Below are 27,004 nucleotides of genomic sequence, written 5' to 3'. Positions count from 1 at the left end.
AATTCCATGACGCTCCCCACCGGAAGTGAGTAATTCCTTCGTAGGCTCGCTGGTCGGGGAGGATTTGGATGAGATTGATCATTTAATCGAGTTAGTTTTGTTAGGGCTTGTTCCTAGTATCCACTATGTTATTAGATTGACGTTGCTATGACTTTGACATGCTTAATGCCTGTCACTTTGGGCCCCGGTGCCATGATTTCAGATCTGAACCGTTTATTTTATCATGATTATATTCATGTTCTAGATCCAATCTTGCAAGTTATAGTAACCTACTACGTGTTACGATCCGGTAACCCCGGAGTGACAATAACCGAGACTTCTTCCGGTGATTACCGTAGTTTGAGGAGTTCACGTATTCATCGTGTGTTAATGCTTTGTTATGGTTCTCTATTAAAAGGAGGCCTTAATATCCCTTAGTTTCCAATATGGACCCCACTGCCACGGGAGGATAGGACAAAAGATGTCATGCAAGTTCTTTTAATAAAGCACGTATGACTATTTACGGAATACATGCCTACATTATATCGATGAAATGGAGTTAGTGCCGAATCGCCCTAGGTTATGACTGTCACGTGATGAATATCATCCAACAAGTCATCGATCCAATGCCTACAAATTTATTTTATATTATTCTTGCTAAGTTACTACTGCTATCATCACTGTTACACTTGCTACAAAACTATTGCTATCACTGTTATGGTTACTGCTGCTACTATTATCAAAACTATCATAATACTTTGTTACTGATCACTTTGCTATAGATAATTAATTTCCAGGTGTGGTTGAATTGATAACTCAGCTGCTAATACCTTCAAATATTATTTGGCTCCCCTTGTGTCGAATCTATAAATTTGGGTTGAATACTCTACCCTCGAAAACTGTTGTGATCCCCTATACTTGTGGGTTATCACGTAGCAGCCCAACAATGGCATCATAGTCAAGACACTTGTTGGGAAAAATCCTATCTTGATCGTAGAGAATGCATGAATAGTAGCTCCTTTGTTGGTGGCTCCAGAACCTCTCAGATGAAATCTTTGGCATCTTGAAAGGGTTCTTGGCCTTGTTAACGAAAGTGTTGTGCTCTCTAAAGCTGAGCACACTGAAGGAGCCTTGTGTAGTGACAACACTTGGAAGCCTTGGCAGTCTGGGCTTTGGCTTCTGTGTCTGAGGCCTTTGCTCCACATGGTAGTCGTATTGGGGACCAGGAGCAGTTAGAGGCGTCAAGATTGGCCACTTGACAGTAACAAGCTCACCATGATAGAACGCGCGTTCCATGGTGTGAGGCACAGCGGGGAACAGTCACATCTGAGGTGGATGGTCGTTCCTTATCTTCTATGGCATCAGTGACTTCAGGCTGCACATAGTCTTTAGCCATGGCTACGTAATTGGCTTCATCAGTTGTTGTGGGGGCAGCCGCGTTTTCCTCAACTTCGGTGGCTTCAGGGATTGGGGGGTCTGGCACAGTCACTTCTTCTTGAACAACTGGATCAATAGTAGGGGGAATAACTTCACGGTCTTCTTCTTCCTTGTCATCGGTTGATGCAGCTAGAATATCTTCATCCTCTTTGGCTTCAGATTCAAGAGCAGTTACTGAAGGGATGGCTTCAGGAAACACTTGATGTGCTACTGAGCTAGTGGTATGCACATCCTCTTCAAGAATGCTCAACATGGATACCGAGGGCCTATGGCCTCTGTGAATCCTTCGTAAAGATGGCGATGCCTTTTGTGAAGGAGCGGTCTTCTCCATGTCTTCAGGAGTCTCTTGCGGTGTCTCAAGCACCGGAGTGGTGACATGAGCAGGTGGAGTGTGAGGAATCACTTCGTGCAATGGGGAGTTGGGGTGTTGCTCTTCCCATAATGCATCTTGTGTGATAGGCGTCATGGGACCGCCAATGTTGACTTGTTCACTGCTCGTGGGAGCAGGCGATGATACTGGGTTGGGCATGATCTGAGGAAGCACCACATCATCTTCAACATTGTATTCTTGACCAATGTCTTCAGCTGCGACGGGGTCAGCAGCTAGAATATCTTTAGAATCATGAGCCTCTGTGGTAGCAGGCTCATGCACAATGAGACGATGCTCACGATTGGTGGAAGCATACAAAGCAACAAAGATAGGCTCAACGAGCAATGGTTCTTGGGGAGCAGCACATTCTTTGCGTGAATACTTTGAAGACTTTGTGTTCAGCTTCTTCTTTGATGGAGCAGCATCAGAAGTGTCATGATGCTTCCTCTTCTTGGCTTCAGCCTCAGCCAGCTTTGTCCTCTTCTGATCATAAGCTGCTGAAGGGACCTTTGGCTTCGAGCCAGTCATGCTGGCAGGGAAGATAATGCTTGGTCTTTCCTTCCTTGGGGCTTCGGGTTCAGTAGCAGCAGTTTTCTTTGGCTTCTTGGAGACCATACGTGGGTCAATGCCAAGACACCCAAGGGCCTTTCTCTTCACAGCTTTGTTGTGAGCATGTACACATTTCTCATCATAGTACTTCATGCGCTCACGTGAGCCTTTGGCTTCATCACGTTTCTTCTGGAACTTAGCCTTGAGGTCAATCATCATTTTCTTGAAGTTCTGAACATCAACGACACTGAGCTTTGCCATGTGCTTCTTGAACAAAGCCTTCTCGTTGTCTATATTGTTCTTCAACTCATCAATCTTTTGAGCGATGACAAGCGCCTTGGCTATGCAGCCCTAGAACGTGACACTGATGTCAATTAGCAGGTGCAGATCATCAATGTTAAGAGAGGTTGTAAGTGCATCTAGTGCCACCCCTAGTTGGTTTTGTAGTATTGATGACAAACCTAGTTGAGGGACTAATGTGTTTGTGAGAATTGCAGGATAACACGGGTAGAAGTCCCTCATGATTCGGTTTTACTACCAGAGATGACCCCTAAAAATGTATGAAGACATTGAAGTCAAAGGTGGTATATGAAGATATTCACATTGAAGACTATGACAAGAGAAGACACGATATGAAGCCTATGGAGCTCGAAGACTTAGATCTTTCGTAGTTCTTTTTATTTTGTGTTGAGTCATAGGAACCACCGTACTGTTAAGTGGGGTCTAAGAGAACCAGTCAGAATGACTGAAAGTGATGCCTACACCAAAAACCTATGTCTTCGAGTGAAGACAATGAGAGCGAATCTTGTCCAGAGTCGGACAAGTCAGCTTTGCTTGTAGCCCAAGTAAAGTTGCCGTGTGAGTTTGAAATCTGACCGTTGGGACACGTGTCAGTTCCTTAGTGACCCAGGGTCATTTCGGACAAATCAGGTCGGGTTGCCAAGTGGCTATAAATAGCCCACCCCCTACAACCATAAACGGTTGGCTGCTCAGATTGAGAGTACGGCTTTTGTCGTTTGAGAGCAACCCACCTCGAAGCCTTTGAGAGAGAATTCCATGCGAGGATAAAGCCCTAACCACCCCAGAGCCAGAGAGAATTGGGCATCACTTAAGTCTTCTTGTCTGTGTGATCTGAAGACTTATTACACTTGAGGACTGTGCATCCTCCAGCCGGTTAGGCGTCGCGTTCTGAGCATCCAAGAGACATTGTGGATTGCCGGTGAACGAAGTCTGTGAAGGTTTGGGAGTCTACCTTGAAGACTTACTAGAGTGATTGGGCGAGGTCTATGTGACCTTAGCTCAAGGAGAATACGGTGAGGACTAGGTGTCCCGAGCTGTGTGTTCAGGACTGGGTGTCCGGGACTGTGTGTCCTAAGGTTTAAATACCTAGCCGCTCCAACCAGACGTACAGTTGTCACAGCAACTGGAACTGGTCCAACAAATCATTGTCTTCAACGAGTCACTGGTTTCATCTTCACTTCACTTTACTTAGTGTTACTCCTTGTGAAGTCATTGTATGTTTGCTCTATCATTTGTCTTCACTGAGTGATTGTGTGTTCTGTTTGGCTTCACAATATCTTCCTACCTGATCCTTACTACCTAGCTGCTATTAGTCTTTGTGCTTTCACTTCAATGAATACTTGACCATGGTTTGCCTAGTGTAGCCTACCTTCCGCCGCATGGTAATAGGTTTAATTTTATCGTTTGTCTTCAAAACTCCCATATTCTGAAGACTTTCATAAAAATCGCCTATTCACCCCCCCCTCTAGTCGATATAACGCACTATCAATTGGTATCAGAGCAGGTGCTCCCTTATTCTGTGTGATTCGGTTTAACCACCTGGAGTTTTAGCTATGTCGACTGCAGGGATAATTAAAGTCTCCGCTGCGTGCCCCGTCTTCGATGGAACTGAATATCCCTACTTGAAGAATAAGATGCGTATGCATATTGAAGCCATTGACGTCGACCTATGGTATGTCGTCAAGAACGGCGTTCCCAAGGCTGGAGAAGGTGTCACTATGCTGATGTCAAGAAATTCGTTCAACTGGACTCTACTGCCAAGAATATCATCTGTGGTCATCTGACCAAAGGACAGTATGGCCGTGTGAGTGCTTTGAAGACATCCAAGCTGGTCCGGGACTGGCTCTCCAAGGTCAATGAAGGCATCTCAACCCAGAGAGATCAGAGAATCAGTGTTCTTCGCAACCTCTTCAACCGCTTCAAGCGAAATGACAATGAGAATGTCCAGCACACATTTGACCGACTCACTGAAATCACAAATGAGCTTCAAGCCCTCGGCGCCACTGATATTACCAAACACGAAATCGTCAAGACACTGCTGAGATCACTTGATAGTTCATTTGACATCTTGGCCCTGATGATTCAAGAACGTCCGGATTTCAAGACACTCGATCCATCTGACATACTTGAGAGGCTCAACACACATGAGTTTTAGCTTTCGGAGAAAAGAGATATCTACGGTCCAAACTATGGGCGAACTCGTGCCTTGAAGGCAAAAGCTGTCTCCTCATCTGAAGAAGAATCTGACAGCAGTTCTGATGACCCTGAAGACATTGGAAGGGAACTTGCTATGCTTGTCAAGAAGTTCCAAAAATTCACCAAGAAGAAAGGCTTCAGAAAGTCTTCTCGATCAAGTTCAAGGAATGATGAAGCTCCTGCTCATGACTACAAGAAGAAAACATGTCACAAGTGCAAGAAACTTGGCCACTTCATCTCTGAGTGTCCACAGTGGGACAATGAGAACAAAAAGAAGAAGAAGAGCAAAGAATATGATTCTGACGACAAGAAGAAGAAGAAGAAGAAATACTCAAAGTGTTCTTCCAAGTCTTCCTCAAAGTCTTCATCACACAAGAAGAGCTCATCTGGCAAGGCACGTGCGTTTGTTGGCAAGGAAATGGATTCAGAGGAGGAGTTTGCTTCTGAGGAGGCGGAGGTGGAGTCTGAGGAGGAATCCGACTCAGGCGTCGCAAGTCTGGCTACAGCATACGTTGCCAAGTCCATCTTCAACACTGAAGACAATGACTTCATCACCGACACCGATGCAAATGACAAGGACTACTCCGCTTCTACTTACTGCTTCATGGCGCGCGGTGCCAAGGTAAACACACGCACTACTCACTATCAAACATCTAGTGACGATGACTCTGATTGTGGTTCAAAACCTAGCTACAAAACACTTGCTAAAATTGCAACTGAACAACAGAAAGCTATGGAACATATTCAAAAACTGTTAGACAGAAGCGATGATCTGTTAGGTGCTGAAATGACTCGATCTGAATCCTTAATTGAAGACATAAAAAATCTTCACGCTAAGTATCAGGAACTTAAAAGTCGTCATGAAACTCTCTCAACAACTCATGAAAAGCTTTCCTATGATTATCTTCAAAGGAAGCAAGATCTTGAGAAATTGAGAGCGGTCCATGAAGATCTTCAAACTGAAAATGAGTCACTTCGCGCCAAACAGATCAGTCCCGCTCAGGAAGGATTTGAACCACCATGTCTTAAATGCATTGAGCGTGATAATGCTACTTCTGTTGCTGAATGTTCTACTGCTACTGCTGTTGCAATATCTTCAACTGTTGATGCGGTAACTAACCCCTCTGCTGAGGATACCACCGCTATTGCTGATGAGAATGCTAGGTTGAAGACATTGCTTGAAACAGGGATGTACAAAAGTCTTCAAGGGCATCAGACACTATGTGATGTCCTCAAAAAGCAGATTCTGAACCGAAACCCTAGGAAAGAGGGTGTTGGGTTCGTAAGGAAAATGAATGCAGACGGCTCTTACTGGAAACCTGAGCAGTACCCCGAAACCATGTGGGTTGCTGCAAAGGAACCTTCAGCAGATCCATCCAATCTAACTGGCTTCACTTGTGCTAACCCCATTATCATTGATGAATCCTTTTATGCAAACTATATACTGTTTAAGAATCAGAATGGTGAAGTGTTTGCCAGGTACATTGGTACTAACTGCAGGAATGGACCACCTATGAAGAAGATCTGGGTTCCGAAAAAGTGTTTGGAAAATCTTCCTGTGAATGTCTTCATGACACCTCACTTGAAGAAGACAAACCTCAGACCAAAGGCTTCATACGGTCCAAAGGCTTCATACAAACAGAGGACTCATCTGAGTCGCACTAACGCAAATGTTTTGCAGGGAAACCATACTCAGGCATATGAATATGAGAGCGGTTCATCAAACTGCCATGTTCATAAGACCAAGAACTATTCTGCTTATTCTTATGAGTACTATTGTCCGCCTGCAAGACTGTTTGCTAAGGCTTCAAAGCCAAAATTCTCAGATGCTGCACTTAGACTTATTGCTTCTAAGCCACCCTTGAAGATGTGGGTGGTTAAGAAGGCTTAACTCTCTTTTGCAGGGAAAGGTCTCAAGCAGAAAACCAAAATCGTCTGACGCTATTGCTGGGGACCTTAAACATCTTGTAGGGTGCAAGATCAAATGCCCAAATGGTCTTACTATGTACTTCGTACCTGAATCGCTTGCTACTCTCCCTATTAGTCCTAACCTGGATCTAAGCTTTCATAACCCACTAGTTCGTCAAATGTTTTTGCTTCACAATGCTCTTGGTGAAGCCTATCCCCCTAACTGCATTGTAGGGTACGACACCAGCGTCTTCAGAATGGATTATTGACAGTGGGTGTACAAATCACATGACTGGCAAAAGAAGTCTTCTTATGGACTTAACCTTACGTCCATCCGACAAGAGCCACATCACATTTGCTGACACTGGTAAAAGTAAGGTATTGGGTCTAGGTAGAGTTGCAATCTCAAAGGATCAACACATGGATAAAGTCATGCTTGTTGAATCCCTTGGCTTCAACTTAATGTCTGTCTCAATGCTTTGCGATTTGAACATGATCGTAATGTTTGGAAAATATCGTTGCCTTGTACTAATGGAATCTGACAAGTCTCTAGTGTTTGAAGGGTATCGAAAAGATTATTTGTACGTGGTAGATTTCTCAGCAGGGCCACAGCTTGCAGTATGTCTTCTAGCAAAGGCTTCAGAATGCTGGCTCTGGCATCGGAGGCTTGGACATGCTGGCATGAGGAACCTCCACACCCTTGCGAGGAAAAAGCATGTCATAGGCATCGAGGGCATCAAGTTCAAGAAAGACCACTTATGCAGTGCCTGTGAAGCAGGGAAGATGACGAGGGCCAAACATCCCTCAAAGACAATCATGAGTACTACTCAACCCTTCGAACTGCTTCACATGGATCTTTTCGGTCCCACTCATTACTCAACTCTAACTACTACTGCTTGCCTCTATGGCTTCGTTATTGTTGATGATTATTCTAGATATACTTGGGTGCACATTATCCTTTACAAGACTGAAGTGCAGGATGTCTTCAGACGCTTCGCCAATCGAGCTATGAACAATTTTGGCGCCAAGATAAAGCACATCAAAAGTGACAATGGCACCGAATTCAAGAACACTAGCCTTGATACATATCTTGATACCTTCGGCATCACACATGAATTCTCAGCCCCGCACACGCCACAGCAGAATGGCGTCGTCGAACGCAAGAACAGAACACTAATTGAGATGGCCAGAACGATGCTAGATGAATACAAGACCCCAAGAAAATTCTGGCCCGAAGCCATTGATACTGCATGCCATACAATCAATCGTGTTTATCTTCACAAGCTACTGAATAAGACATCTTATGAGCTCCTTACTGGCAAGAAGCCAAATGTCAGTTACTTCAGAGTATTTGGCGCAAGGTGCTGGATCAAAGACCCACATCACACCTCAAAATTTGCACCAAAAGCACATGAGGGTTTTATGCTTGGATATGGAAAGGATTCGCACTCCTACAGAGTCTTCAATCTCTTTCATTACAAAGTGGTTGAAACAGTGGATGTGCGGTTCGATGAGACCAACGGTTCACAAAGAGAGCAGCTGCCAAATGTGCTAGATGAAGTTCCATCCAGTGAATCAATCAAGCTAATGGGAACTGGAGAAATTATACCTTCTGAAGCTCATCTTGAAGAAGAACTTATCATTTCAGCACCTGATCAACATGAAGACAATGCTCAGCCTGAAGACATTCCTTCCAACAACGACAATGAACAGCAAGAGCAAAGTCTTCGCCCTATACATCCTCGCGTTGCCAATGAAGTGCAGATTGAAAGAATAATTGATAGCATCAATGCACCTGGTCCACTCACTCGTTCAAGGGCAACTCAGCTAGCAAATTTCTGTGGGCACTTCGCATTCGTCTCAATATCAGAACCCAAGAAAGTTGAAGAAGCCTTCATGGAACCTGAATGGATTCAAGCTATGCAAGAAGAGCTTCAACAGTTTGAGCTGAATAATGTATGCGAACTGGTTAAGCATCCTGATCCACATAAGCACAATATAATAGGCACCAAATGGATATACCGCAACAAGCAAGATGAGCATGGTCAAGTTGTCAGAAACAAAGCTCGTCTCGTTGCTCAAGGATATACTCAAGTGGAAGGCATTAACTTCGATGAAACATTTGCTCCTGTGGCTAGACTTGAAGCCATACGCATACTGCTAGCATATGCAAATCATCATAACATACTTCTCTATCAAATGGATGTGAAGAGTGCCTTTCTCAATGGCAAGATTAAAGAAGAAGTGTATGTTGCACAACCGCCTGACTTTGAAAATCCAAAACATCCTGACATGGTATACAAGCTCAACAAGGCACTGTATGGCCTCAAACAAGCCCCTAGGGCCTGGTATGACACACTCAAATACTTCCTGAAGAGCAAAGGCTTCATACCTGGTTCCCTAGATCCCACTCTTTTCATGAAGACATATGATGGTGAACTATTTGTGTGCCAAATATATGTGGATGACATTATCTTCGGCTGCACCAATCAGAAGTACAGTGAAGAGTTTGGATATATGATGCAAGAGCAATATCAGATGTCCATGATGGGGGAGCTGAAGTTCTTCCTTGGTCTTCAACTACGACAACAACGCAATGGCATCTTCATATCTCAAGAAAAGTATCTCAAAGATTGCCTGAAGAAGTTCGGTATGCAAGACTGCAAAGGCTTCACAACACCAATGCCAGCCAAACATCATCTGGGTCCTGACGACAATGGTAAAGAGTTCGATCAAAAGGTATACCGCTCCATGATTGGTTCTTTACTTTATCTATGTGCATCTAGGCCAGATATTATGCTTAGTGTTTGCATGTGGGCTCGATTTCAAGCGGCACCAAAGGAGTCGCATCACTTAACTGTGAAGCGAATTCTTCGATATTTGGCTCACACCCCAACTCTAGGATTATGGTATCCAAAGGGCTCAGAGTTTGATCTGGTTGGATTCTCGGATGCTGATTATGCTGGTGACAAAGTTGATCGCAAGTCTACATCAGGCACATGTCATTTTCTGGGACGATCACTTGTATGTTGGTCTTCAAAGAAGCAGAACTGTGTATCTCTCTCCACTGCTGAATCTGAATACATTGCTGCTGGATCTTGCTGCGCTCAGCTTCTGTGGATGAAGCAAACACTCAAGGACTATGGCATTCATCTGAAGCAAGTGCCACTTTACTGCAACAACGAAAGCGCCATCCAGATTGCCAACAACCCAGTTCAGCACTCGAAGACAAAGCACATTGAAATTCGTCATCACTTTCTCAGAGATCATGTTGTGAAGGAAGACATTGATATCATACACGTCAACACTGAAGAGCAATTGGCAGATATCTTCACCAAGCCCTTGGATGAGAAGAGGTTTTGCAAGTTACGGTGTGAGCTAAATATCCTGGAATCCACAAATGTCCTGTGATCAGGCACACATCCTAACCCTTATGCATATTGATGACTTAGATGTGCAACACACGAAGTGAAGTATATCTTCAATCAATGAAGACATACATTCTAAGTGTGAATACATTAATGTGGAATTTGACTTCGGAGCGCCACGATAATTGTGCGCCGTGTCTGGGTCTAATACTTCCTATACGGTGGGTAAAGCCACCACCAAACATTCTATTTTGAAGTGTTTCACTCATGGCGTTACCTTGCAATGTCTTCACATTTGGTTTGGCTTCGATCTCAACATATTTTCATGATTATCTTCACTATGTTGATTATAGATATATATATATATACATATGCTAGTGTTCTGTCCTCTACAACATTCACTTATAGCTATGTCTTCGTGTTGAATCTTTTGAACTAAGTGAATGTGATCGGACCCCAACCTCTCTATGCTTTCTATCTCAAACTCTATCTCTCCAAGTCATATGCATTCTATTGAAACTGTCGAATGTCTTCTCTGCGTCCTTGTCAGCAGAAGATACAGAGACAACCATTAAGTCCGTTTTCAATGCTCATTCCTCCACATGAAATCCGGAGAAGTAGGAACGACCACCCGACAATCCAGGCGTGCGTGGGACGTGGAACAAACCCCAAAATTCCGCATACTGGCCACGTGTTCCTCAGATGCGATTCGCCAGGGGCACCTGTGTAATAGCACAGTGCTGCCCCTGTGCCTATAAATACACACTCACAGCGGTCATTATCTCTTCTTCCACCCTCGCACGAACCCTAGGGCCACCGCTAGCTCTCGACGACGCAGGCGACGAAGCGCTTCGCTGCCGCAACCTCTCCGACGCCGTCTTCACGCCGACCGCGGACATCGTCCTCTCCACCGTCGCCGTAGGTGTCCTCCGTCGCCAAGTTAGGGCACGGAAGAGTGAACTGCTCGGCCTCATCTCCCACTCCGTCTAGCAGTTCTCAGTGTGGTAAATAAAACTCCCTTTTTACAGCACCGTTGATCCTATTGATCTGTCACTTTCTACCACAAGCAGTTTCTGTTCACACAAGCTAGATCTCTCTCATACTGCATCTCATAACATGCCTAGTATATTCACTTGTGCTCCACAAAGTAGTTAGATTCCTCACTTGTACTGATCTGTGGATTCGTACAAAACTGGAACCAACTTCTTATCTATGAGTGAATGTCTTCGCACAATGAGTTCAATGTCTTCTAAACTGATTTATCTTCAAAATCTTCTGAGAATGCATATGACCTCTTCCCCTCCCCTCGCACCTTAATGCTGTCACAGGTACATGTCCGTGGGAGAATCCTTTGGTTCTCATAGTCTGCATTCATTTGCAGAATTTTTATAGCATCACATAAATTCTCCCGAAGCCAGTTCCTGTTGGTCCAGCAAACGAAAACCTTTGAAGCCTTTTAACATCTTGAAGCCTTTCAAGTTAAAGTTTATGGCTTCAGAAAAGGCAGCAAGGAAGGGTGGCAGAAAGCGTCGTGGTGAGACCTCCAGAGATCTGCCAGATGAACTCTCAGAAATGTACAAGACAGATCCTGAAGAGGATTATAGTCAGCGCAAGACCCAAATCCAATGGATTCAAAGATATTGGGCAGAACAATGGTTCAAATACAGATTTGTGACCCAGGAGTATGCTGAGAAAAACGCCATCAAGAGATCGTGGGGAGACACCCTATTCAAGAATCTTCTACCCAGGTCCAGAGATGAAGCCATTGCTCAAGGCTTCTATCCATGCATGGTCCATGGACCACAGCCTGCTGATGCACACTCGTCATCACTGCTATGGTGTCGTGACGACAATCTGTTCAAGCGCAACTTCCAGTTTGCTCAAAACTCTGCGAAGCAGAACAAGAAGACTTTTGGGTTAGACTTCAACCCTGGTCCCTCATCTCCAAGGGCAGATAGCACACGACATGCAGAACCCAATGTCATCGGTCCTTTCGCCAACCTTGAAGGCATCATCACCTACATCTTGGTTCAAGGGACTGCAGTGAATGAGCCTGCGGCTGACACTGAGTCTGACGCGCCTGCAGTGCCGAAGCCAAAGCAGTTGAAGAAGCCAAAAGCTTCAAAGCCAGCCCCTTCACCAAAAATCTCAAGGGCGAAGCCATTGGCAACTGCACCTCCTGAAGACAGTGTGCAGTCTGAAGATTTATCACGTGTCTCCAAGCCCTAGAAGGCCAAGATGCCTCTGTCTCACACTGGCAAAGAGATAACAGCTGCTGCCATCCTGCGCAATGACAACATTGATCTGTCAAGTGATGAAGATTTTGCAGATGACACTCTTGAGCAACTCATCAAGAGCAAAGAAGAAGCAGAAATCTTCAATGATCTGCCTCTCTTTGATGTCACCATCATCCACAACTTCATTAATGAGTGGTGTGACACGCCAAACATCAGCTTTGAAGATCTGCAGCTACCCATTGGCCTCAGTGTCGCCTTCCAAGGCGCCATTGCTTCAGAACTTGCTATTGCCCAGCGCATTGTTGAACTGAAACAGAAGATTGACTATGAAAAGGCTCAGTTCAGGAAGCATATGGCCAAGCTCAGCGTGCAAGAAGTGAAGAACTTCAAGACAATGATGCACGAGCTCAAGGAAGCCTTTGTGAAGAAGCGTGCAGAAGCTCAGGGTTCGCGTGAGCGCATGAAGACTCTGGCTGATAGATGTGTGCAAGCCTATAATGAGGCTGAGAAGCGCAAAGCACTTGGGCGTCCTGGCATCGACCCCAGGATGGCCGCAAAGAAGAAGAAGAAGCCTGCTACGGCTCAATCTAATGCACCAAGGCAAGAAGCAGTTCCGATTGTCTTCCCAACAAGAATGACTGGCTCGAAGCCAAAGAGCCGGTCAACAGCTTTAGAGCTCAAGAAGACAAGAACTGCTGAGGCTGAAGCTAGGAAGAGGAAACACTCTGAAGCCTCTCCTACTGCCCCCACCAAGAAAAAGAGAAAGACCAAGAAAGCTCGGGCTGCTCCCACGGAGCCCTTGATAGTTGAACCCATTTCTATGGTTCATCCTGACGCAGAACGTCAACTGACAGTTCATGAGCCTGCTTCCACAGAGGCTCCTGAAGCTGAAGTCATTCCAGCAGCTGATCACATCGCTGCTGAAGACATTGGTCATCATGACAATGTAGAAGATGATGCAGTCCTTCCTCAGTTAGAAAACAGCGAGCTCATCAGCATTGGTCGTCCACTGACGCCAATTGCACAGGATGCTTCATGGGCGGATCGCCCACAAGAGGAAGAAGACTATGAGGCCCAGCCCACTCCAACTCCACAGGCGTCGACTGCGTTCCGCAGGCTTCACAAAGGTCCAGGGCCACAAGTCTCTGCTGAAGACATTCCGGCTGCATCAGCTGCTGAAGAAGAAGCAGTTCTCCAGGAGAACGTGCCTGTGACCGACCCTCCAGCTAGTCAAGTGGAGGATGCAAATCTTGAGGCTGCCACAACCACCAATGAAGCTAATGTGGAGCCCTCCCCAGCAAAAGCTTCAGAAGACAGCCAAGCCACTGATCCCGCCACTTCTGTTCCTGAGTCTGCTGCCGGTCCCCAATTCAACTATCATGTTGAGCACAGGCCTCAGGTCCAGAAGCCAATCCCAAGACGGCCAAGGTTTCTAGGTCCTGCATCAGCACCTGGCTCCTTCAACATCAATGGCTTCAGGGCAGACAACACGTTCTTCGATAGCTCCAGGAACCCCTACTCAAGGAAAAGGATATCATCTGATCGGTTCTGGAGCTATCCTCAGCGAAGCTATTACTCTTGCATTCTTTACAACCAAGGTCGCATCATCCCACACAAGCGCGTTGACATTGAAGCTATAGCTGGTCTGCCCTGTCTAGAAGAAGCGTTGGATTGCTTCAAGAAAGTGGGTCTGCTGCAGTTTGTTACTGATGAAGAGCATTGGAATGAAGAGCTGCTGCTACAATTCTATGCCACACTTCACATCAAAGGGTATAGCAGAGATCCGAAGACTTGGGTCCTGGAGTGGATGACTGGCAACGTTCATCACGAAGCCAATGCATTTGACATCATTGAGCTCACTGGCTTGCCCACTCCTGGCGATCTCTTTGAGCAAGGCTGTCAGCTGCATGCTGAAACTATTGAGAGCATCTTTCAGCGGCCAGAACCTAATATGAGTCAAATGCTCAGCATGATGAAGCCATTGCCTAAAGATGCCGCGTATCCCAAAGAGTTCTTCGTTGAAGACCTTGAGTACCTGCCCAGAACCATCTATCACATCATCAGGCGAACTCTCTAGCCTATCAAAGGGCATTCTCCAAATGCCAAGCTTCAGGGTGCAATGAAGACTTTGGTCTTCTATATACTTCATGGCAAATGCTTCAATGCACAGGACTTCTTCATACGCCAACTTGCTGCATCAGGCATTGATCTGTTTGGTTTGAAGTTCTACGCCCCTTGGGTCATGCGGCTGATCAAGCTACACTCCGCCATCTCTTATCAGCCCTCAGCCCGCAACCATCGGATCTTCTTGCCTGACGTGGACATGTCTACTCAAGCCATCTATTCTGAGCCTGCCAAGCAACCACTAAGTCTTCAGAATGCAGAACATCAGAGTTTTACTCAGAACGTTGAAGGCGTTGAAGCAATTTCTCGGGTGTATCCTTTGGCTGGCACTACACGTGCACCACACCCTGCTTCAACTGAAGCCACTGACAGTGCCACTGCTTCAAGACCCAAGAAGCGCACTCGTGTTCTCAACGACCGAGAGCTTCTTGTGGCCCTACATCAGAAACAAGATAGGCATCATGACTGGCTGAAGCGTCAGATGAAAAGCCTCTTGGTGGATGTTAATCGCACTCGAAATCTTGCCACCAAGAATGCTTTCGTTGCCCATGAAACATGTCGCCGCACATGGAAAGGGCTAATGATGATGCTTTCTGAAGCTAATCTTCAAGAGGATGGCTTCACTGAGAGATTCAAGTTTGACTCCACACCTCCTCGAAGGACTGTGCTGCTAGGAACTCCATCCCTTGAAGACTCTGAGTTCTCTTCCTCTGCTGCCACAGTCACTGCCATAATTATTGAGGAGGAAGACGATGCTACTTCAACGCCACCTGCTTCAGCACCTCCAAGCTCTTCTACACCGCCAAACTACACCAACAACCCTGCTACTTCACCTACTCCTCATGGGAACGAGTAGAGGCTCCATGTCTTCAAACCTTTTTGGTCATTACTGACAAAAGGGGGAGAAGCATATGAGATTGATAGTCTTCAAGCGGGTTCATATGGGCGGGTGCCTTATATTTTGCTTCATGCTTACAACTCTCGTTTTTTTGCTACATTTGGCTCTTATGAGTTGTAACACTTAAACTAGATGGTCATCTGCTACTTATTTGCCACCTTGTTTTGCGAAGATAAATTCCGCATGTGCGACGATAAATTCCGCACTTAGCTCATTCTGCAGACGTCCATTTTCCATTATGCATGGAATTATCTTCATATACTTTCACATGCATAGTGGATTGTCATCATAAGTTGAAGTGGATCTCCACAAGCACCACCTGCCATGTGCATTTGCATTCCCAAAAGCAAATTAACTTATATGCACATCTTCAGGGGGAGCCCTTGCAACTTATGAAGACAATTCCTTATCCTTTACAGTTTCACAGATTATATTCCCCGTTGAAAACTTCAACTAGTTTGTCATCAATCACCAAAAAGGGGGAGATTGTAAGTGCATCTAGTGCCACCCCTAGTTGGTTTTGGAGTATTGACGACAAACCTAGTTGAGGGACTAATGTGTTTGTGAGAATTGCAGGATAACATGGGTAGAAGTCCCTCATGATTCGGTTTTACTACCAGAGATGACCCCTAAAAATGTATGAAGACATTGAAGTCAAAGGTGGTATATGAAGATATCCACATTGAAGACTATGACAAGAGAAGACACGATATGAAGCCTATGGAGCTCGAAGACTTAGATCTTTCGTAGTTCTTTTTCTTTTGTGTTGAGTCATAGGAACCACCGTACTGTTAAGTGGGGTCTAAGAGAACCAGTCAGAATGACTGAAGTGATGCCTAAACCAAAAACCTATGTCTTCGAGTGAAGACAATGAGAGCGAATCTTGTCCAGAGTCGGACAAGTCAGCTTTGCTTGTAGCCCAAGTAAAGTTGCCTTGTGAGTTTGAAATCTAACCGTTGGGACACGTGTCAGTTCCTTAGTGACCCAGGGTCATTTCGGACAAATCAGGTCGGGTTGCCAAGTGCCTATAAATAGCCCACCCCCTACAACCATAAACGGTTGGCTGCTCAGATTGAGAGTACGGCTTTTGTCGTTTGAGAGCAACCCACCTCAAAGCCTTTGAGAGAGAATTCCTTGCGAGGATAAAGCCCTAACCACCCAGAGCCAGAGAGAATTGGGCATCACTTAAGTCTTCTTGTCTGTGTGATCTGAAGACTTATTACACTTGAGGACTGTGCATCCTCCAGCCGGTTAGGCGTCGCGTTCTGAGCATCCAAGAGACATTGTGGATTGCCGGTGAACGAAGTCTGTGAAGGTTTGGGAGTCTACCTTGAAGACTTACTAGAGTGATTGGGCGAGGTCTATGTGACCTTAGCTCAAGGAGAATACGGTGAGGACTGGGTGTCCTGAGCTGCGTGTTCAGGACTGGGTGTCCGGGACTGTGTGTCCTAAGGTTTAAATACCTAGCCGCTCCAACCAGACGTAAGTTGTCACAGCAACTGAAACTGGTCCAACAAATCATTGTCTTCAACGAGTCACTGGTTTCATCTTCACTTCACTTTACTTAGTGTTACTCCTTGTGAAGTCATTGTATGTTTGCTCTATCATTTGTCTTCACTGAGTGACTGCGTGTTCTGTTTGGCTTCACAATATCTTCCTACCTGATCCTTACTACCTATCTGCTATTAGTCTTTGTGCTTTCACTTCATTGAATACTTGACTATGGTTTGCCTAGTGTAGCCTACCTTCCACTGCATGGTAATAGGTTTAATTTTATCGTTTGTCTTCAAAACTCCCATGTTCTGAAGACTTTCATAAAAATGGCCTATTCACCCCCCCTCTAATCGATATAACGCACTTTCAGAGGTTTCATCAAACCACTCATCAATGAAGTTATTGATAATATGTGCATCAAAGAGAGGCAAATCCTTGAAGACTTCGGCCTCTTCTTGCTCTTGATAAGCATTTCCAGAGGATCATCAGCAAGATCTTCATCACTGGAGAGATTTATAGAATTCTCTTCATTGCGCAGGATGCTAGCTGGAGTGAGGTCATGCCCAGAAATATTCTTGGGCTTCTTGGACTTCTTGGAGATGCGAGATTGATCCTCAGACTACACACTAGATTCAGGAGGTGCAGATAGCAATGGCTTCACTGTTGAAGCCTTTGGAACAGCAGATGATTTGGAAGCCTTAGACTTTTTCTTTGGCTTCATGGGCTCTGGAGTATCGTCATGCTCTTCTTCACCAGCAATCTCTTCAACAGTGTCCCTTTGTGCAGTGATGTGGGAGAGAAGTCCATCAAGGCTATGGAAGGGACCAATAGTATTCTGATTAGCTTCACGACTACCAGCTGGCCTTGGAGTGGAAGGACCAGGGTTGAAGTCAATCCCCAGGTCCTTCTTGTTCTGGACTGCTGAAGCCTATGCAAATGAAGATTTTGCTAAAACAATTCATCTTCACGACACCATCGGAGACTGGATCGGTCGGCATCTTTAGGTTGAGGTCCTCTGACCATGCAAGGATAGAAGCCTTTGGCAATGGCTTCTGCCTTGGTCTTGGGAATAAGCTTCCTGTACACAATATCGGCCCATGGTGGCCTCACAACATTCATCATAGAATATTCAGGTGTAAGAAAATGGTACTGAAACCATTCCTCTGCCCAATATCTTTGAATTCATTGGACTCGAGTTTTTCGTTCACCATAGGTTTCCTCTGGGCCAGACTTTTATTGCTCTTAGATTTCTGGGGGCAGGTCCAAAGTAGTATTGTCCTGACGCTACCTACCACCCTTCTTTGCAGATTTTTCACCAGCCATTGGATTCAGAATGAAAGGCTTCACAACTGTGTTTGGCTTCAATCTACTTGTTAGACAAGAGCTGGCTTCAGGCAATTCAATGTGATGTTGTAAGAACTCTGCAAATGAATGCAGACTATGAAAACCAGGGGATTCTCCCACGGACATATACCCGTGACAACATTAGAGATGCGAGGGAAGGGGAAGAGGTCATATGTGTTCTCAGAAGATTTTGAAGATAAATCAGTTTGAAGACATTGACCTCATAGTGCAAAGACATTGACTTATTGGTGTGAGATTGTTCCAGATTTGTACGAATCCATGATAGGTACAAGTGAGGAAGCTAACTAGTTGTAATGCATAGGTGAACATACTTGCAAGTTATGAGATGCAGAAACAGATGGATCCAGATTTGGAAGTGTAGAAACAACTTTTAGAAGATGTGAAGATTTCAATGGATCTAATAAACGGTAAAAAGAAGCTTTTATTTACCGCACGAAGAACTGCTAGATGGGAAAGTTAGAGACCAAGCAGTCTAATCTCCCGCGCCCTAACTTGGCGGCTGAAAGTGCTAGTTATTGACTGGAGGGGGGTGAATAGGCGATTTTTATGAAAGTCTTCAAAACATGAGGTCTTTGAAGAAAAACAGTAGAAATGAACCTAATGATATGCAGTGGAAGATAGACTACAGTAGACAAGCCATAGTCAAGTAAGCAATGTAGTGAAAGCACAAAGAGTATCAACAGCTTGGTAGTATGGACAAGGATGGAAGACAGTATGAAGCCAAATAGGAAATAGTCTTTTTTTATAGAAAGACTGTAAGGGAACCCCCTACAGTATAATTGGTGCAACAAACCCAAATTGCAAGTACCATGCCTTGAACCTGGGTGGTGTAACATCCCAATTTTCAATTTGGATGTTGTACATAGGTCATCATATGAATATCATATTTTATTTGCATATTTGGTTGTGATCCTAGAAATCTTAAGCAACTCAAGTACCCAAGGAGAGAGTTGGGGATTTCATAAATTTTCATCTTTGAATTTTTCTCAAATTTGAAAAGGGGATCAATTTGGTTTTAGTATTTTTCTCTCCAATTATTTCCAATGTTTAAATTAAAAGAGAGAAGATAATATGACTTCTTCAAAAAGAGAGGAATAATGAAGGAAATTTTAAAATCAAATTAATATTTTGTTTGCTATTTTATTTGAATTTAGAAAAATATCCATTTTTGAAAATTGGATTTTAGGCCAGAAAAATGTTCACTTTGTTCTAAATAATAGGTTTGGACGGTGAAAATTGTTTTTGGCATTTTTAGAATTTTTTTTTATATTTTATTAGGATGTTTTTCTTTGGGAGAAAATATTTTTATATAAAAAAATAGTTCCCGCCCGACTGGGCCGAAGCCCAGCTGAGCAGGCCGGCCCACCTCGCGCCACCACCTTTCCGTGCCGCACCGCCGTGCCGCCGCCGGACGCCGAGGGGAGTCCGAGCCAGACTCCACCCCACGGTGCCCCCTCCTCCAAGCCACGCCTCCCCGGTCCCTTTATATTGCGCCGCCCCGCCGTCGCCTCCACCCCACACCACCGCCACAGCCGCCCACTCGCTGCCGCGCCTCGCCCCGCCCCACCGCAACCCGCGCCGCCGCCTTGCGCCACCATCACCACAAGCCGCCGCTGCCGGAGCCCTGCCTTGCCGTTCGCCGGATCCCACCACCGCCGATCGCCGGATTTTTTGAAGAACCGGTAAAAACCGCCGAACCGACGCCTGGTTTTTTTCATTAGATCGGTTTTTTCCGGTTCCGATAATTAGTGAACGTTCACTCGAATGCCACAGTTAACGAACGTATTCGTTCGTTTTTCCCTGATAGCAAATGTCCATTCGTATCCTTTTTCTTTTATTTTTCTATTTTCAGCCAGGGACCTATCCGCGATTATTTTTATCACGGATTAGCCCCTGATTTTCAAACCCTCACAACTTTTTGCTCCCTCGTCCAAATCCAGTGAAACCAACGCCAAAATCTTCGTCTTGATCCCCTCTTTCTAGATAATCAAATTTAACATGGTTTTGACAATTTAAAATTTGGTTTCAAGGACATTTGAATTCAAACTTCTTTTGACCGCAGTTTGAGTTTTGTAGCTCCAATTTGATTGATTGTTTTTGCAAATCGAAGCTGTTCACTTGTACTTTCAATTTGGATATTTTCTCTTGAGTTTTAACCTTGAATCTATTGCTTGAGTGCTTATGTATGTTATTGTTTGTTGCGATAGAGTTTCCGGAGTGTGAAGCGTGCTACTACGAGTCACTAGGGTTTTCAGATCTTCAGCAAGGCAAGTAACACTTTGATCATACCCCTTAATACCCAGTCTTTACGCATTAGTTCAATCCTCAAACACTACATGATTAGGGATTGAATAATTATGGGTACTGGGAAGTAGTGATGAGGTAGTACCTATTGCCTTTATTTTTCAACCCCATGGGAATTACTTCTACGTATGCTTATATTGCTATGCTATGTTCGTAGACGTGGTTTGGTTTTAGTGATCCATGACAGATGTGAGAGTTTTAATTAATTTAAACTTAAGGTGGCTAATTTAATACACATCTGGGTGGATTGGTTGAGGCATCCTAGAGTACCTAGTGGTTGTCTGGGCACCTGGAGCAATCCAGCGCTGCCCTGGGATATCCCGGAGTACCCGTGTGATTATCCTATGGTTTGCCACCCAGGCTCAAAGGGATCATAAAATTATTCATGCTAGAAACTTCCATGTGTAGCCACAAGCCAATATGGGCTCTGTCATAGTTGAGTAAGTTGCGGGAAACCTTTCCATGATGGGCTAGCAGATGTAGGGGATTGTAGGTGTACCGGCCTATCTATTGGTAAGGGGACCTCTTCGGAAAGACTGTGTCTCGGTCATCTGTTTCTCAAACACCATGTAGTGCGAGAAATCCAACAGAGGAGATCGAGTCTTGTGGGGAAAAGTGCGCAAACCTCCGCAGAGTGTATAAACTAATCATGGTTAACCGTGTCCCCTGTTATGGACATCTTGTGTATCTGGTACTTGAATTATTGATTTGATCTCATTACTTTACTTAATTAAATTGTTGGGTTGATGATTACTTTAATTTGGGATTGAGTTGGAGGAAGCTTCTCAATGTTTTCAACAAACTTTGTACATAATAAAATATATTCCGTTGTTGTAGGGAAAAACTAGCTTTCTGCAAAAATAACCATAGAGCCTCCACCAGGCAAATATGCATATAGTTATAGCTGTTACTTGTTCATTGCTTTATAGTGTTATCCTGCCAGCATATTCCATGTGCTGACATACATAGGCTGCAACGTATTATGTTGCAGAGTTTTCAGACGAAGAGTAAGGTGCGCTAGGTCGTTGTCGTGCACTCAGCTATGCCGTTGGAGTTGATGGACTCATTTACCTTCGAAGCTTCCGCTGTTAGATGCCCTTCAGCCATATTTTTGTAATAAGCTCTCTTTTGAGATATTCGATGTAATAAGTGTGTGATTGAACTCTGTTATAAATCCTTGAAGTATTGTGCGTGTCAGCATTACCGATCTAGGGATGACACTTATGCATAGATATTTGACCATCTGAGGTCGGATCGCTACAGGTGAATGGGAAGGCATCAGCCCCTTCCCACACTAGGCTATGCGTTAGTCTGCAATAGGAAATAGTCTTCACTTAGTGAAGTCAAACAGATCAAGCAAGCAGGCAATGGCTTCACGAAGACAATAGTAAAGTAAAGGGAAGTGGGGAATAGAACCATTTCCTTGGTGAAGACAAGGATTTGGTAGACCAGTTCCAGTTGCCATGACAACTGTATGTCTGGTTAGGGAGGCTGAGATTTAACTCAGAAGACCACGTCTTCACCTTATTCCCCTTGAGCTAAGGACACCCATTCCTTAACCAATCACTCTGGCAAGTCCTCAAGATAGACTTCCAAACCTTCACAGACTTCATTCACCAGCAATCCACAATGACTCTTGGATTCTCATAACGCGACACCTAACCGGATGGAGGATTCACAGTCCTCAGGTGCAACAAGTCTTCAGGTCACAGGGACAGAAAGACTTCAATGATGCCTAACACTCTTTGGCTCTGGGTGTTTTGGGCTTTGTCCTTGCAAGGATCTCCCGCTTAAATGCTTCCAAGGTGGGTTGCTCTCAAACAAGAAAATTCGTGCACTAACTCTGAGCAGCCACCAATTTATGGTGTAGGGGTGGGCTATTTATAGCCAGGAGGCAAACCCGACCTGATATGTCCGAAATGACCCTGGGTCACTAAGGAACCGACACATGTCCAACAGTCGGATTTCAAACACACACGACAACTTTACTTGGGTAAGATTTGCTCTCATTGTCTTCGCTTGAAGACAAAGGATTTTGGTTGAGCATCACATCAGTCACTCTGACTTTGTTCACTTGGACCCCACTTAACAGTGTAGTGGTTCCTATGACTCAACAAAGAATAAAGGAGACTACAAACAACTATTTCTTCACACTCCATAGTCTTCAAGTGAATGTCTTCTCATGTCATAATCTTCATCGTGAATGTCTTCACGAACCACCATTGTCTTCAATGTCTTCACACATTTTTAGGGGTCATCTCTGGTAGGTAAACCGAATCAATAAGGGACTACAACCTGTGTTATCCTACAATTCTCACAAACACATTAGTCCCTCAACCAAGTTTGTCGTCAATACTCCGAAACCAACTAGGGGTGGCACTAGATGCACTTACAATCTCCCCCTTTTTGGTGATTGATGACAAATTGGATGAAGTTTTCAACGGGGATAAAAGTATGTTAAATTTTAAATCAAAGTCATTGTCTTCATAAGTCGTAAAAGGCCCCCGCCCTTGAAGATGTGCATATAAATAGTTTGCTTTTGAATGCAAATGCATATGGAAGGTTTTACTTTGTGGAGATCCTCTTCAACTTACGAAGACAATTCATCATGCATATATAAACATAATGAAGATAATGACATGCACAATGAAAAAGGGGCATTTGCAGAATGACTTCATGCGGAATTTACCATCGCATGACAAAGTAGCAGCAAAAGTAGCAAACGACCATCATGTTTAAATGAGAGTTGTAAGAACTTAGCAAAAAGAATGAAACCACCACATATGGACCCGCTTGAAGACTGTCAACCTCATATGCTTCTCCCCCTTTTGTCAGTAATGACCAAAAAGGTTTGAAGACATAGAGGATCTACTCGTCCCAAGTTGGAGTAGAAGATGGTGCAGGGTCGACGTTGGAGTTTGGTGGTGCAGACGGGCCTGAAGCAGAATCGTGGTGAAGTGCAGCCTGAGTTGGTGAAGTGGCGTCATCCTCTTCATCGATTACTCTCGCAACAATAGTTGCAGCTGAAGACGAATGTTCAGAATCTTCAATGGATGGTGTGCGACACCAACTTGCAGTTTGTTGAGGCATGGAGTCAAACTTGAAGCTCTATGTGAAGCCATCTTCGCTAAGATCATCTTCAGAACAGAGCAATGTGAGGCTCTTCCAGGACCACTGACAGGCTTCATGCGCCACGAAAGAGTTCTTGGGGGCCAAGTTGCGAATGCGATTAACATCCACCAAGGTACTCTGCATTTGACGCTTCAGCCAGTCATGATGACTGTCCTTCTTTTGATGTAAAGATACCAGAAGCTCACGGTCATTGAGGACACGAGGACGCTTCTGAGGCCTTTGAACAATGGTGCTTGTAGTGGCTTCAGTGTTGGCACGGTGCAGCATATGCAAGTTGCCAGTCAGAGGATAAGCAGGAGTTGCAGCATTTGGCACATGAATCCCTTCAATAGACTGCGTGAAGCTTTGGAATTCTACATTTTGAAGGTGGAGTGGCTTCTTTGCTTGCTCGTGGTAGATGGCTTCAATGGACATATGAACATCATGGAGAAATACAATATGGTTGCGCGCTGAAGGTTGATAGTTGATGGTTGAATGAAGTTTGATCAAGCGCATCACCCATGGAGCATAAAATTTCAGGCCAAAGAGATCAATTCCAGAAGCAGCAAGCTGTCGGATGAAGAAACCCTGAGTGTTGAATCTGATGCCATTGATGATATAGAAAATCAATTTCTTCATGGCACCTTCAAGTTTAGCTTCAGAAGAGTTTCCTTTTATTGACCAGAGAGTACACCTTAGAATATGATAGACTGTTCGTGGTAAGTACTCAAGGTCCATAACAAAGAACTCCTTGGGGTATTCAGCGTCTTGGAGCAATAGCTTCGTCATGCTCAGCATTTGGCTCATGTTGGGCTCCGGCTTCTGAAAGATGCTTTGCAGTTCGTTCAGATGAAGCTGACAACCAGGTTCATACAACTCACCTAGAGTGGTTAGGGAGGTAAGCTCAATGATGTCATGCGCTTTGGCTTTGTGATGAAGGTTGCCTGTCATCCACTCAAGGATACATGTCTTCGGTTCCCTATTGTAGCCTCGAATGGGTGGTGTAGCATAGAATTGCAGCAGAAGCTCTTTGTTCCAGTGCTCCTTGTCAGTCACAAAAGGCAGCAACCCAACATCTCTGAAGCAATCCAGTGCCTCCTCAAGGCATGGAAGCCTAACCATGGAATCACAATCCAGACGCTTATGCGGAAAAATCCAGTCCTTGTTGTATAGGATGCAGGAGTAATAGCTTAACTGCTGATGGCTCCAAAACCTGTCAGAGGAGATTTTGGGCTGCTTGTATGGGGTCTGGGCGCTGTCGAATAAGGTATTGTGCTCTCTGAAGCTGAGCACGCTGAATGAGCCCTGTGTTGTTGCAGCACTGGGAAGCCTTGGCAGTCTTGGCTTTGGCTTCTGAGCCTGAGGCCTCTGCTCCACATGATAATCATATTGCGGTGTAGGAGCAGTGGGTGGAACCATGATAGGCCATTTGACAGTGACAAGCTCACCACTATGATTGAACACCCGTTCCATTGAGTCAGTGGGTGGAGGAACGGCATCATCCGAAGTGAGTGACTTCACAATAGAGTCAGTAGCAGCGTTGGCTTCAGGCTCCACATTGTCTTTAGCCATGACACTGTCATTGGCTTCAGTATTGCTGGTTGTGGCCACATCATTGTTTTCAACCTCCATCTATTCAACAACTGGAGGGTCGGGCACGATCACATTCTCTTCTTGAATGACTGGATCACTGGCAAAGGGTGTGGCGTCTCTTTCATCTTCTTTCTCTTCTGCTTTTTCTTCGGCTGATGCAGCCGGAATGTCTTCAGCAACTTTTGCTTCAGACTCAGAGGCTGACATAGAAGGGATGGCTTTAGGGAAACTTGACCGATGTCTTTAGGAGATGATACCGACTTGGGTTCAAGCTGAGTAAGGACTTCATCATAATTCACACTGTCTTCTTCACCGATGTCTTTAGCTGCGTTGGGGTCAGCAGCTGGAACTTCTTCACTTTCTGGAGCCTCTGTGGAAGTAGACTCATGAATCACCAGGCGGCGCTCTTGGTTGGTAGAGGCAGGGAAAGCAATAGAGATGGGTTCAACTATGAGGGGCTCTGGGTTGAGGCATGCTCTTTCTTTGAAGACTTTGAAGCCTTAGTCTTCAACTTCTTTTTGGAGGGAGCATCGTCAGATGGATCTTTGAGCTTCCTCTTCCTGGCTTCGGCTTCGTCTTACATGGTCTTCTTCCGTTCAGAAGCTGTTGAGGGGACCTTTGGCTTTGAGCCAGTCATGCTGGAAGGGAAGACAATGCTGGGTTGTTCCTGCCTTTGTGCTTCAGGTATGGATTCAGCATACTTCTTCTTTTTCTTGGCAGCCATCTTGGGGTCGATGCTAGGACGCCCAAGAGCCTTTCTCTTCTCATCTTCATTCTGTGCTTGTACACATTTCTGTGCATAGTACTTCATGCGCTCGCATGAGCCTTTGGTTTCTTCACGCTTCTTGTTGAATTCAGCCTTGAGGTCATTCATCATCTTCTTGAAGATTTGCACATCAGCCACACTGAGATTGGCCATGTGCTTCTTTAAGTGTGCCTTTTCATAGTCTATCTTGTTCTTGAGCTCGACAATTTTCTGAGCTAGAGCAAGTTCATTTTCAATGGCTCCATGAAAGGTGATGTTGATGTCCACTAGCAGCTGTAGATCATCAATGTTGATTCTTTGGTCCGCAAACCATTCATAAATGAAGTTATTCAGAATGTTAGCATCAAATAGAGGCAGATCTTGGAAGATCTCGGCCTCTTGTTTGCTCTTGATCAACATCTCTAGAGCTTCATCACCAAGATCTTCATCACTGGACATATCAATGGTATTGTTTTCATTCCGCAAAACGGCAGCTGGAGTTAGTCATGCCCTGAAATCTTCTTGGGCTTCTTGGTTATCTTTGTCTTCCTGGAGACACGAGACAAGTCTTCAGATTGCACACTAGGTTCAGGAGGTGCAGTCGTCAATGGCTTCACAGTCGAAGCTTTTGGTGCAGCAGAGGGCTTTGAAGCTTTTGACTTCTTCTTCTACTTCGGTGGTGCAGGTGCATCCTCAGAGTGTGCATCCTGAGCAGATTGCTCTACCGTGGCCCTCTGAGCAGCAATGTCGGAGAGGATCCCATCGAAGCTATTGAAAGGGCCGATGGCATTAGGATTGGCGTCACGTGTGCCATCCGGCCTTGGAGCAGATGGACCAGGGTTGAAGTGGAGTCTGACATCCTTCCTGTTCTTGGCTGCAAAATCTTTGCAAACTGAAAGTTGCGCTTGAAGAGATTGTCATCACGACACCATAGAAGATATGATGGGTCGGCATTTTCTGGCTGAGGTCCTCGGACCATCCAAGGATAGAAGCCTTGGGCAATAGCTTCAGGCTTCGTCTTGGGTT

The sequence above is a fragment of the Triticum urartu genome, chromosome 4 (genome assembly GCF_003073215.2).
Source record: "Triticum urartu cultivar G1812 chromosome 4, Tu2.1, whole genome shotgun sequence".
Lineage (NCBI taxonomy): Eukaryota > Viridiplantae > Streptophyta > Magnoliopsida > Poales > Poaceae > Triticum > Triticum urartu.
This window is presented reverse-complemented; position numbering follows the sequence as displayed.